The sequence below is a fragment of the Acomys russatus genome, chromosome 9 (assembly GCF_903995435.1).
Source record: "Acomys russatus chromosome 9, mAcoRus1.1, whole genome shotgun sequence".
In the NCBI taxonomy this organism is placed as follows: domain Eukaryota; kingdom Metazoa; phylum Chordata; class Mammalia; order Rodentia; family Muridae; genus Acomys; species Acomys russatus.
This window is the reverse complement of record NC_067145.1, coordinates 2,783,887-2,797,575: the sequence shown is the minus strand read 5'-3', so window position 1 is coordinate 2,797,575 and position 13,689 is coordinate 2,783,887. Positions and strand designations below refer to the sequence as shown.

The 13,689-nt window shown below is 42.7% G+C and overlaps 1 protein-coding gene across 5 annotated transcripts in view; it reads right to left on the bottom strand.

Annotated features, from left to right (window-relative positions):
• The window catches only part of Fyb1 (FYN binding protein 1), a 124,868-nt gene that overhangs the window by 75,469 nt on the left and 35,710 nt on the right, over positions 1–13,689 (bottom strand). Inside the window, exon 1 of one of the 5 annotated variants that reach the window (XM_051150923.1) lies at positions 5,749–5,906. The exons of the other annotated variants lie outside the window; for them this stretch is intronic. The gene's annotated coding sequence lies outside the window, so the exon portion shown is untranslated. Of the gene's footprint in view, positions 1–5,748; positions 5,907–13,689 lie in introns of those variants that run through there. 5 annotated transcript variants of the gene reach the window in all.

Sequence of the window (13,689 nt, the reverse complement as noted above, 5' to 3'; positions counted from 1 at the left end):
AAAGAAAGAAAGAAAGAAAGAAAGAAAGAAAGAAAGAAAGACTAGCTTGGAAAGCTTTATAATTTTCCAAATTAGAACCGACAGACCTTTTTCCTTGATATTCTATCAGATGCCTCCTGCACATGTGGTCTTAAGTTGGCCACAACTTCCAAAGGTATGAGTGTAAATAGTGGAGGAAGTTAAACAAACATGACTTTCCATGAGCTTATTGGTGTTTCTCAAACTATTAGTTTTTGATTCCTTGGTGTGAATAGCGATGAGATGCAGAGCACACAGCGGATGATGGTATAGATTCTATAGGTACGACAGAACAACGGACAGTCTTAAACTGGCTTGTTTTGCTTTTCTAATCTTCCTCTTTCTGTGTGCATAAATAATAGGATGGTACCTATTACAGCAAATTTAGTCTACATCTGCTTAGGATTTTTAAAGTTCCTTTAGCTTACATTATCAAAATGTATGAAATTAAAGATAATCTTAGAGGAATTTCTAAGTATTAGCTTATAGGTAATTGTAAAAAGTTTTCATATATATGCTGTTTGCTGCTGAGTTAGTTCTTGTGAGAATGGTGGTTTGTTGTATAATACAGAATAAGTTCTTCCATTTGTCTTGTTCCCCCAGTTGGCGTAGCTTTCAGTTATTCTTGAGATTGTTTTCTAAAAACAGCAGGAGAAAATTCATTTTGCTAAATACACAAAAATTGTATTGACTGAGAAACTCTCTGATATGGAGAAAAGATGCTTTGCTCCTCCTAGCTCCTTAGCTTCCTATTAGTCCCACCATCCCCAGCACACTGACACGTGTTCCCAGGCATTGGAGTCCTTTTTATCACCTGAAAACAAAACCTTAAAAACTTAGATAATATGGGGAGGCAGAGGATGGGACATCTGTGGGGTTTTCTGGAGATTTTCTTCCCAGTATGTGAAAAGATCTGAGACAAGAGATCTGCCCATATGGCAACAAATAGAGACAGGTGGCAGCTGCTACTCAGTGAGAGATTCAGAGTTTTAAGCAAACTAAAAAAATAGACATTAAGTGAAGGGTCTAGAAGGTTCCAGAACAGAAGCAGATGGTCATTTGGACTGCATCTTTGACTCATCTCCTGCCTTCCTACCAGACCCCATCCTGTTCCATCTCCTCCCCTTTGGAACACTGAAGGGAGCACTCTCAGTGTTCAGTGTCAGCCCTCAGTAGCCACCTGACACCTCTTGCTGTTTCCTTTGGCACAGTGACAAGCCTCTGCAGGAGCTGAACTGCTTCCTTCACTTTTGGTGTTACAGAGCTCCTCACAGGATCACAGTCTGTCCTGTTAAAATTATGATGCTCTCCTTTCACACTTTCTGTGGTACACACTTTGCTCTTAGCTCCTAGCCATCCCCTTTTCCTTATCTTTCCATGAGACTTGATGACTTTGTCTGCTTGGGGTTCTCATTTATCCGTCCATCCATCCATCTGTCCATCAATCCATCCATCCATCCATCCACCCATTCATTGTTTTATCGTATCTGAGATTTTTAGACATCCCTTATGTGTGCACTGAATCTAATGTATCTCACTTTTCACCCTCTAGTCTATTACCTGTTCTTAATTCCAGGGCGCGAATCATCTCTATTTACTTCTATATTTTGCAAACATTGATGCAGTCTGGTATCTTACTGCTAGTTCTATTATTAGGAATAATAACCACACTGTAATTTCAAATTTTCATGTATGCAAGGTGGAAAATTCTGACATATGTGATCACATAACATCTGAAGACAATTGACGCAGAGAACCAAACCAGTTGCTCAGAAACTACCAGTATGCTGTCCCATTTATACGAGGTACTCATCATAGTAACATTCACACAAGCAGGGTGGCTGCCAGAGGCTGTAGAGCTTGAGAAAGATTAGAATGTTCCTGGGGACGGGGACAATCACACCACAGTGTGAACATACATGATGCAGAATGGCACACCTAAACAGTTATGACAATGGGGCTGGGCAAATGGCTCAGTGGTTAAAGTACTTCCTGCTCAAGCATGAGCACCTTTGTAAAGGCTGGATGGGGATGGATGGGAATCGTGGCTGTCTGTGATCCCAGTCTTGGAAAGTGGGGATTGGGGGAGCCCAAGAGCAGCCTGGCTATGGAGAAAATTCCCATTGTTAAGCTTCTGGGTTGAATCTGAGACTGACTTATGAATATGGTTGAATAGTTATGATGTATGAATCTCTGATTCTCACTCCAGCCTTGGGTTCCATGCAAATTCTCCTCACCTCTGTCCTTCTGTCTCTCTTTACACACACACACACATACACACACACACACACACACACACACACACACACACGAGAGAGAGAGAGAGAGAGAGAGAGAAGAGGAGCGAGAGAGAGAGAGAGAGAGAGAGAGGAGAGAGAGAGAGAGAGAGAGAGAGAGAGAGAGAGAGAGAGAGAGAGAGAGAGAGAGAGAGAGAGAGAGAGAGAGAAGAGAGAGAGGCAGATTTTATGTTAACTATGTTTTACCATCATGCTTCCTCTGCCTCTCTGAGCTAGCAGATTTTCACCCCAGCATCTGGATCCTGAATCTTTATTGGTAAAAATCAAACATTTGGGATTTTTATGCTTATAACAACACACCATTTGTTGCTACCCAACCCCAGGAAGCATCAGCTGTATTTGGCGACTAGTCATAAGCAAGGGAAGGGCCTTGGTGACATTTAACCTACTCAAGCAAGGTCATGTGTTGTCCTAACCTGTCCCTAGGATGCATGTCCCAGCAAGGTTATTATCTGAGCGAGTCTGTTACTGTGTTGCTGCTGCAACAAAACACCTGAGGGAAAAAGCAGCCTTTGAAGGTATAGTCCATTGGGGCTAGGAAGTTGAGGTGGCAAAAGGATGACGTATTTGGCTACATTACATCCATAGTCAAGAAGCAAGGGATGATGGATGCATATACTCAGCTCAGATCCATGCCTTTTTTGTGGTCTGGGATCCCAGCCCACAGAATGGTCCATCTCAATTTAGGCTAGGTCTTTCCTCATTAATTAACCTAATCAGACAATCCCTCACTGACAAGTACAGAGATTTGGTTCCATGGTGATTCTGAATCCCATCAGGTTGAGAGCTAGGACTAACTGTAGAAGGGATCTCTTGTGAATTGTGTGGATGTAACACTTTTCAATTAAAAAAAAAAAAACTATGGCCTATAGCTCAGGTAGGAAGTAGGAGGTGGAACATATGGAAGACAGAAGGGATTCAGGGATAGAGCCGGGTGGCAAGATTCCGCCACCAAGTTGTGAGGACGATGGACATGGTGCACCTGAAGTCAGGTAACCAGCCACATGGCAGAATATAGATTAATATAATGGGTTATTTAAAGTTATGAGCTAGTCTAGCTATATGGCCTATGTATTTGCATAATATTTAGTGAGTCTCATGAGTCACTATTCTGGGATAAATCACCTGAAACATAATGGCATCCTACTTCAATTAACCATCATACAAAGTATACACTGAGCTTATATAGCCTTGTAACTCTCCTGGCTTCCAGTTTGTGCAACTAGGTTGGTTAGCAGAGTTATAAGAAGACAGTGAGTCTGAGGCTCCCCACGTTACTAGAGCATTCCCAGACTAGCTTCTGATGGGAAGATATCGGGTGGCTTCTGCAGCTTCCTGCTGGCTTCTCACCTCTCTGGACACATGTTTGATTTGCTCTGGTGGCCAGTGCAGAGGCTATTCCAAACCACCCTCACACACTCAGCAGCTGTACAGAGCTTCAGAAGATGCTAATCCATAACAAGAAAAGGTGTAGAATTTGGCTTTATGACTAAGCCAGTTTAATTGGTTACCATAGAATAGAGTCATGGTGTCTGAGAAAGAAACAGAGCCATAAACACTAGGCCGTTCAATGCCCCACGTATTTACAGGTGAGATGTAGAAAACAGGATTAACGAGATGACCCAAGAGACTCCACTCTGGGTCTCTAACTTGCTTGTACACTGCATTTCTTACTGTGGTACTGAGAGCTGCATTGATAGCAGCGGACAGATAACGTAGAACCTCGTAAAATGCTTTCCTGCTGGGTGCTGGGCCAAGAGATTTTTTTTTTGAGGTGTCACCTAATAAATCTATGCTTAACTCAATGCCCATTTTACAGATAACGAAAACAAAGCCCAGACATTTCATTCACTTATTCATTACTCATAGCTGGCACATGGCTGAACACAAACCAGACTTAGATCTTCACGTTGAAACTACAATCTTCACCCAAACCGCAGGCGGTAGAGAGAGCCCAACTCTTCTAAGGAGACACAGGTTTTCTCTATGTTCTTGTTCTTGGAAGCATCGCCCCAGAGGCAGCTCCCAGCCTGAATTCAGACAAAAATGCACAGCTCTGCATCCAAGCTGCTGAGAACTTTCCAGCCACCATGTACACTTAGTCTTAGGGCCACTAGATGTCAGCATAACTGCTCTGTGAGGCCCCACCAACTTTCAAGACTAGCCTTTCCCCAGGTGCTACTCTGGAGGGAAGTGGAGGGAGGAAGTGGGGAGAGATTAAGAACCCAAAGGAAGTTAAAGGGGTGGAAATGACAAGGAGGGAGACTTGAACCTGTGGAAACTAAGTCTTTCCCACCCTTCTCTGTTCTGAAACATGAGACCAGCTTTTCAGTGTTCCTGGACTTTGCTACAACTCCTTGGCTATTACTGATTGCCCTGAGTAGAAGGATTAAGCAATGCGTCAGAAAGACTGAATGGCTTCATCTCTCTCCCCTTGACCTGCTGTTTGTTGCTAGTTTCTTGGGGACGTTAGACTCAATGAAGTCTGTGTCTCATCTTACATATGTATATGCTGGTCTCTGTATATCTCCTCAGTAAGGTCCCCTCCAAGCAGGAAGAGAAAGGCTGTGCCTAGTTATGCCTTTGCTTGTGGGGCAGCACACTCTTTTGTTTCTTTATACGAATTAGTCTGTATATAGCAAGTACCAATAAGTTAGTGTTTCAACTTTTTCCCCACCACAAGCCTATGAGGCCAGCACTACCCTTACACCCATCTGTAAAGAAGGAAGCTTAGAAACATTGTATGGCTCAAGAAGCAGAGTCTAAAGTCCATTCTCTTTTTAACAATTTCAATATAAATATAGCAAAGAGGCAAGGAGGGTGAAAAAGCATTACATTCTTCAAAAGCATTAACCACAGTGGTGCATACAAGAGGACGAAAGCCGGCAACTGGAATCAGTTGTTACTGGCCACTCCCAAAGTCTTCCTTGGCTGCTTCGTACCTGTTAGTCGTCATCCAGCCAGCTTGCCTTCCTCGAGAATGAGGGTCAACGTGGGACTCTCACAGAAACCCCGATGCCCTGCCATAGCCTAAAGTCTGAAGGGAACTGAATGTAGCTCCCCCTCCCCCATCATCAGGACAAACCCACATTTGTCAAGAGACAGAATGGAGGAAGTCATTGGTGCCCAGCTCCGCAGGCAGCAGGGTCGTGCCTCTGGCTCTGTGGCAAGAGCAGAGGTTGTAAGGCTCAAGAGGCCTGCAAGCGATAGACACGTCCCTGCATCTTTATCTGCTTTTTACCCATCTGGCTGAGAGCAGGCTTAGGCTTAGAATCTGATGTCCATCTCCTCTGCTATTTTCCATCAGAACCTGCCGTTCTTTCATTTACTCAGCTAGCGCAGTCTGTCCTGCCAGCATTTGGAGATGGCATACCTCTGTGCTGTCAAGATCTGCGCACTGATGTGTGGGAAGAGAGCCGGGCATAGTCATTACCTGGTTGCTGCAGAAGAAGGCAGGAAGGTGGGTAGGCTCATGTAGTGGGTGTTCCTGGGGCCCAGGCCTTGGATCCCCTGACTTCTAGCTGCTCTGTCTGTCCTGTGTGCAAGCTCCAAGAATAACAACGTATTCTGATGTCTGGCAGGGCTGTGTGTAGGGGAATGTTTGAATGAACTGCTTCTTCCTCCATGTGCCAGGCTGACATACACAGAAAAGTTCAAGGATGTCCTCAGGGTATTGAGCAAGAAGAGGGAAAAAGAGGAACTAAAAAGTGCCCACTCAGCTCAGTTACTTCTGCTGACATTCCCACCAAGCATGTGATATTCAAAAGAGCAAACCCGAGCTCCATTAGCCACATTGTACGCAGGGACAAGAACTTGTAAGGACGTTGGCTCCAAAATCTGCCTGTGTACTAGGGGCTGTCACCTTGCAGTGGAGGCTGAGTTGCTATGTTCTTGATTGGGAAAATCCCCTCACCCAGTGTGTGCAATATTTGGGGCCTAACTCTGCCTGTGGTCTAAAGATGAAATGGGTGCATGTAGGTGGCATGTGTGTTGGAGAGCCCCATGGACTTACTTCTAATGCTCTTGTGAGGCTTTTTGTCAGCCTCTGGGGAAAACAAGGTACTGGATGAGAATTCGTGTCAAGAAACTACAACTAGGGTTTTAGCAAAATGTACTTAACTTCTTCCTTTATTCATAATATTAAAGACTAACTGCATAGTCAAATACAGTCCCAAACCCAGCAAAGTGAACAAGGCAAGTTGTTCCTCTCTGTGCCTTGTGAGCTTATAGAAGTCATGCTGGAGATGCCCACTGCTGCCCTTGGAAGATCTGCCCTCCATTGATCACACTTGCCTTCTCTGGTTAGTGACCTATTTCAGATAGCTCTCAGAACAAGAAATCCTTATATTTTGAAAAGGGCTGTAAAATGGACAAACAAAAAAAGTTAGTGTGAACCTGGGCCTCTCGCTCTGTGTTTCCCACCAGCTGTCAAACAGGATCCTCTTTGTCTTCCTTCTATGGAAACTGGGAGCTATACTCACGGGACTGAAGCCTGCCCCTCCATAGGGTTCCTTCTGGGACCTTTACCAGCACAGTGCATCCCTTCGGTGTGGTGTTTTCACACCTTCTGGGATGTGGCCTTCTAAGAAAGGTTTGTTTGTGTGTGTGTGTGTGTGTGTGTGTGTGTGTGTGTGTGTGTGTGTGTGTGTGTGTGTGTGTAGTAGATATGGCAAAAGGAGAATGTCCCCACTGTAAGTCTTTCAAGGTAAGATGTAGCCTTAGCATTTCTTCCTCCATGTAGAGCAGTGGTTCTCAACCTTCCTAATGCTATGACCCTTTGAAACAGGTTCTTATGTAATAATGGTGACTCCCAATCATAACATTATATTTATTGGTGCTTTATAGCTGCAATTTTATACTGTTATGAATAATAATGTTAATTTCTGGTATACAGGATATCTGATATTCCGGGGCTGTGACCCACAGGCTGAAAACCACTGATCGACAGGATAGATCACATAAAAAGCATATTTTTGTTACTTAGAATTTTTCTTGAGATAGTGTTAACTGAAGATAGAGTTAGAAAGTCTTTACCCTGAGTGGGTAAGCACTTGTCACGCAAGCATGAGGAGTTGAGTTTGAATCCCCAAAACTCAGATAAAGGCAGGTGTGACAGTACATATCTGTACGTTCCTGTGGCAAGAGAGGGAGCTTGTAGCCCTGCAAGCCTGCTGTATACTGTGTTGAACAGAGAAGAGACGATGTCACAAACAAGATAAAAGGTGACATTCAACAGCAGAGGTGTCCTCAGGTGTCCCAGTTCATGTGCGTGCTCATCTGTGCTCTCTCTCTCTCTCTCTCTCTCTCACATATCACACACACACACACACACACACACACACACACACACACACACACACACAAGAAAATAATTTTAAAAAGAAAATGATACAGTATATCAGTTTTTCATTATTTTTGTGCTTCTTCCCAGTAAAAGCTTTGATATGAAACAGGGAAACCTAGGCAGTTAAATAAAAATAAAGGCGCTCAAGTTCTTCTCAAGTGTTGGAGGTTGGTCTGATGCATTTTGATGCTGATTAATACAAAGCCATCTGGGCAAGGCAAATGAGATAGGTGTGGCTAAGGTTCCAGGGCTTGGGGAGACAGAGAATCTTGGGAAGAAGAGAGACCAGAGGAGAAGAGAGGAAAAGGAGGCCGCCATGGCTTAGATGGAAGACAAGCATGTGGCCAGAGTGGATGGAAATTTGGCCCAGATGAAGAACATTAACAAGTATTTGGCATTATGGATGGAAGGTAGCTTTATAGAAATTATTAGAAGCAGATGGCATGGGATTGGGGCAGGTATGGGATACCTGCCCCACTATGGGAAGTAGTTTAGGGTATGGATATTTGCCCTGCCCCAGGTTAACTATGGCTATTTTAAAATATAACAGGTGTCTGTGTCTTGATTGGTTGCTAGCAGATTATATTTCTGTAATAATAATTATAGGCCCAATAATAAACATTATTAGGTCTTACTGGTAAATCAACAACAACACTCAAATCAAGTGTTAGACCTCCCATCTGCTACACAATTACAGGTCACATCTCAGTGCTTCCGGGAATTCTATTAAATTCCCAGGGCTCCCACTCTCACAGGAGAGACTTTAACAAACAATGAATGGCTCTGTCTTTGTGGAGAGGAACACTGGGCCTATTAAGCTCTTATTCTCCCATCCCATAGTGCTCTACTACACAACAGGAGGAAGTGCAAATCAGCACAGGAAAGCTAGTGAGTTTGGAGGGTCAAGGCTGGCTGAGGGTGTCAGAGTACCTTCTTTATTATTCAGCTAATCTCTTTTGCCCCTAGCCCAGCCCACCCTCACCTCTGCTCAGGTTGAGCAGTCTTAACTCATTCCATCCGACCAGAGAAGTGACTTCAGTTTACATCCCGCTGTCAGTGTGCTTGCTCTTTGTTTCCACATCAGACGAAGAACTTATTATTGCGGTTTCATTTTAGCAATGATAACATTTCTACTCAATTAAGAATAATAGTTAATACTCTGGGTCTTTAAAGAATATAACCTGAAACTGATGGCCAAAGCAGTCATATTTCAAGTGTGGTGATCTGGTGCCGGGTGCCACATTAACTCTGCTGTGCATTTAAAGCCCCAACCGATGTGTTTGGGAATGAAAACTCTTCAGCCAAGAGTCTGCCTTCCACACAGCCCTAACGGGTTTCTTTGTGCCAGGGGTCTAAGTGCGGTTTGACAGCACTGGGTCCCCTCACTTGCTCAGCAAAGAAGTGAATTTGGCAGCAGAGCCACAGACTTCCACCACCAAAACTATCATGTAGCAGGTGAAGTTCACATGGATCTATGTCTCAGTGAAAGCCCAGGATGTCTGCATGGTGGTCAAGAGCTCTGTGACCCTAGTGTGTCCAGATCACAGTTCACCAAAGGAACGTGCCCCTGCACTGAGCTTCCCTTGTGGTGTGCTAAGCTGCATGATGCCCAGACCCTCTGGTTACAGAGCAGTGGAGAAAAGATATGGCTTCTGCTGATTTTCTTTTGCCTTTGTGGCCACTTCCTCTTCCTCACCTCAAAACTTCTGCAGAGAAAGAAATATCACAAGCAGCACCACGCAGGGTTGGCTCCTATGTAATGTGGGAAGCAAGCAAGCAAGCAAGCAAACAATGGCTTTTCTCTGCTGTTCTTCATCCTTTCTCCTTACTCTCATCTGGTTTTTTTTTTCTTCTCCAGGAAGGAAACTCCCTGGGAAACTTTAGAGTTTCTACCTCTGAGCCTCGAAAGATCACAGAAATACACTTGCACTGGAGAACAGACGTACACACTTACAGGTTGTGGACCAGACATGGAAAGTTGGCTTAGTGGTTAAAAACACTGGTTGTTCTTCCTGAGGGCCTATGTGTGACACAGGTGCCATCTCTCTCTCTCTCTCTCTCTCTCTCTCTCTCTCTCTCTCTCTCTCTCACACACACACACACACACACACATCACAAGTCAACAAAACAAAACCAACAACCCAACATGTACAGAAGAAAACTGTAAGGCCTCAACTCTACATCAGAAACTAAAGTCAACTAAGGAATGCTGAGAGCAGGAGAAACCCTCTTCCCCAGGGAAAAGCACACAAAGTGGTTGTCCAATAACAAATGTCAGCCCTGAAATGGGTACATAGTAAGTAGGATTATACAGACTGAGCAGCCTGTAGTCATGTGTCGAGAAATATATATAAGTAGCAACAACTAAAAAAAAAAAAAAGAGGCTATGGATTTGAAAAAGAATGAGAGGGTGAATACAAGGAAGGATTTGATTTTATGATTATAGTATTTGATAGAAAATATAAGGAAATTTTAAAAAGATGAAATGTTTAAAGTAGAAGGTTTAAGAATTACAACATTTTCTTCATTCTTGATGAATTGTCTTGACCAGTTTTTTGTTTGTTTGTTGGTTTGTTTTAAGGGTAGAGAAAGGAAATTCTGAAGGTCAGCAGAGGACACAGGCACGACATTTAAGAAAACCACAGGGCTCCCTGCTCTTCCTGCTGCTCCCACCCTTTTGACTTGGTTAGCAAGTTCCTTGACCAGCCAGTGTGCACTGAGAAGCCGTGTCTGCTTTGCACCCTCATCCCTCCACTGCTCACCATGTTCCGTGTCAGCTTTTTATCCTCTGTGGATCCTTATGTTCCCTGCTGAGACTCTTATTCCTGCTTTCCTGATCACGTAAACACGTCCAGGTAAATGTTCATCCGAGTGTCCGACAGTCACCACTCCCATGAGATACGTGACGTAGACTTCAGGCACCAATCTGCTTTAGACTGTTTTCTCTGACTCACGTTTGTCCTCATCTCCTGTCAGCTTGTTTTTGCCTCTTAGCCTCCCAAGTATCTTTTGGAATTTAGGCCTCCTCTTGCCCCACTGAACACTGCATCTGTCACTTCCTGTCTTTGGCCTGGCCATAGCTTCCTACAGTCCTGCTCTGTTCTCCTTCAAAAGAGATCCTTTCCCCACACGCCTGTCATCAAGATCTTCCTGTGATAAGTGAGTTATAGTTGCTTAAAGCATTTCATTGGCTTTCCTACCCTCAGGATATAAAGTCTTTTTTTATTTTTTTGTTGTTTCTTGAGTTCTGGGTACTGAACCTATGGCCTTACTAATGCTAGGCAAGTGACGAGCCACTGAACTATATGAACTATATTCCACATTCCAAGCTCTCAAAAGCAAGTGAAGCTTTCTTTCATCAATTTGTAACACATCTATAGTCATGCTTGACATCCGTCTCCTTCACATCCGTGCCTGCCTCCCCACCTTGTCTTCACCTGGATTGCTGGACATCTGTATTTAAGCTCAGTTCAATAATCATATATATATGTATAATAAAAATAGATATATAATAAAAATATATAATACAAAATACATATATGTTGATTTTTAAAATTCTCAATCTGAAAAAAAATCAGGTCTTCAAATGGCACTCTCTGGATGTAGTCCACACTGCCTAATGTGATTTTTTTTCACCTTACATTTTTCTCCATTAATTTATTTATTCACTTTATATGCTGATTGTAGCCCCCTCTGCTCTCCCCAGCCTACCCCCATCAAACACCCCTCCTCCCTATCATACCCTCTCCTTCTCCTCAAAGAAGGGGAAGGGTCTCTATAACTACCAGCCTGCCCTGGCACATTAAGTTGCTGCAAGACTAGGTGAATCCTCTGCTACTAAGGCACAAAAGACCCACGATAGCTAAAACGATCCTGTACAGTGAAAGAATTTCTCAAAGCATCACTATCTCTGATTTCTAGCTGTATATAGAGCAATAGTAATAAAAAACTAAATGATATTGGCATAGAAACAGACAGATGGATCAATGGAATCAAACTGAAGGCCCAGAAATAAACCTACACATCTAAAGGCACTTGACTTTTGACAAAGAAGCCAAAACCATACAATGAAAAATAGAAGTAATCTTCAACAAATGGTGCTAGTCTAACTGGATGTCTGAATGTAGAAGAATGCAAATAGATCCATATTTATCACCCTACACAAAATCCAAGTGGATCAAAGACCTCAACATAAAACCAGATACACAAATATTAATAGAAGAAAAAAGTGGGGAAGAGTGTTAAACTCATAGGCACAGGAGACAACTTTCTGAACAGAACACCAACAGCCCAGTTGACATTTCACCCTCTCACTTGATCCTCCTTTTTCCCTTTTAGGGTACTTGCTGGATCACATGGTACTATTTTTTATGTCTTGGTTTCATTAAATATTGTCAGGAATACAGTGTGGTTCTTAATTTGTCTATGTCTTTAGAATAGTAGTCCCTGGACTTCACAGGTCACCAACCTACGAGTTATTGATCAGAGAGGCCCCAGAGGCCCACAGAACAGTACAGACTCTCACCATTGCTCTTGATTGTTCACCCCAACTAGATGCTAAGATCCTAGTTCTGAAGACACCACATACCAGGACCAGGACATCAGAATTCAACTGATTAGGAAATTATTCCAGTTGATAAGCTTTCACAGTCCTGAAAGGTGCTAGGCAGGCTGCTGAGAGAGAAAGGACATCAGTGGTCTCATGTAGTGCTGGCCCTGCATGCCAAAATTCCAACCCTGCAAGCAAGACATGCTAACTGGTGTGACAGTTGATTGGATTTGAGGCCTACTCCATAGGAGGGATTTGTGACTGGTACTATAAACATGGTCAAAACACCATGACTGAAGAAGTAATAGGACACAGTGGAGAATCAATTGATGTGGTTTTTTTCTAGATGGTCATGTCAGTTACTACCATCTAAATATTTATGTTATATTCATAGTAATGTGTTACTCCCAATTTTTGTCAGAGAAAAGTCCTACTGCAGTGGGCAGTGGTCAACACAGAAGTATTACTCTTCAAAGTGGTGAGAATAAACTACCCTGAGTACGTAGAAGGAACATCTACATAAACTCTCCTCCAAGGCTCAGGGAACATCACGGAAAAGGATACAGAAAGAATGTAAAAACCAGAGGATGGGAGGAATGCCGTGAAATGCTTTCCACTGGACACAAAATGGTTCTTTGCATACATGAACTCATAGGCGCTGTGATTACCTACACAAGACCTGCATGATGCCAAGCCAGTTAAAATGCCAGCCGGGAGTAGCTCATGAAGCCCATGCCCCAGTTGAGGAGCCATTGGCTACTGATGGCTGCTGAGATAGAGAATCATCTTTCTTTATGACTATGGCCACTGGTAGGTTCCCTATGCCCCAGTGGATGACCCAACACTCCTGTGCATATGGGCAGTACTAGCTCCACTCTGTGGGTTAATTAACTAATTAATTAATAATGATAAAATATGCACATGAAATTGAGGAGATGTGCTGGAAGGTCCTGGGGAAAATGGAGAATGGAGTCAGGGGTGGATATAATCAAGATACATTGTATACATGTATAACATTTTCTAATAATGACAAATGTGTATTTAAAGCAAGAGAAAATGTATGCTAGTGACACATAATCAAACCAAGGTTTTTCAATCTTTATTAGATCTTGATTTGGAAAAAAAACCTCAAGGATTATAAAATAATTTGGACTCAGATGAAAACATTTCAAAATAAGCAATCAATAATACAAAATTGTTATGCCTTTCAGGTTTGATGATCATTTTGTAAGAGATACATACTGAAAAAAGTAAGAACTAGTTATTCTGTTTCACATAGTTTATATACTCAAGTGGTTCAGGAAAGCCTTTATGTAAGCACATAGGATGTGCCAAAATGTTAAATTTTTGAATAAATTTAAATAATGAGCATGAGGGGTTTCAAGTATTATTATCTAAGCTTTTCTGTAGATTTGAACGTAAAAAAAAAAATGCAACAAAACAACAATAACAAGGAAAAGTGAAATGTGGATTGGAGTGTT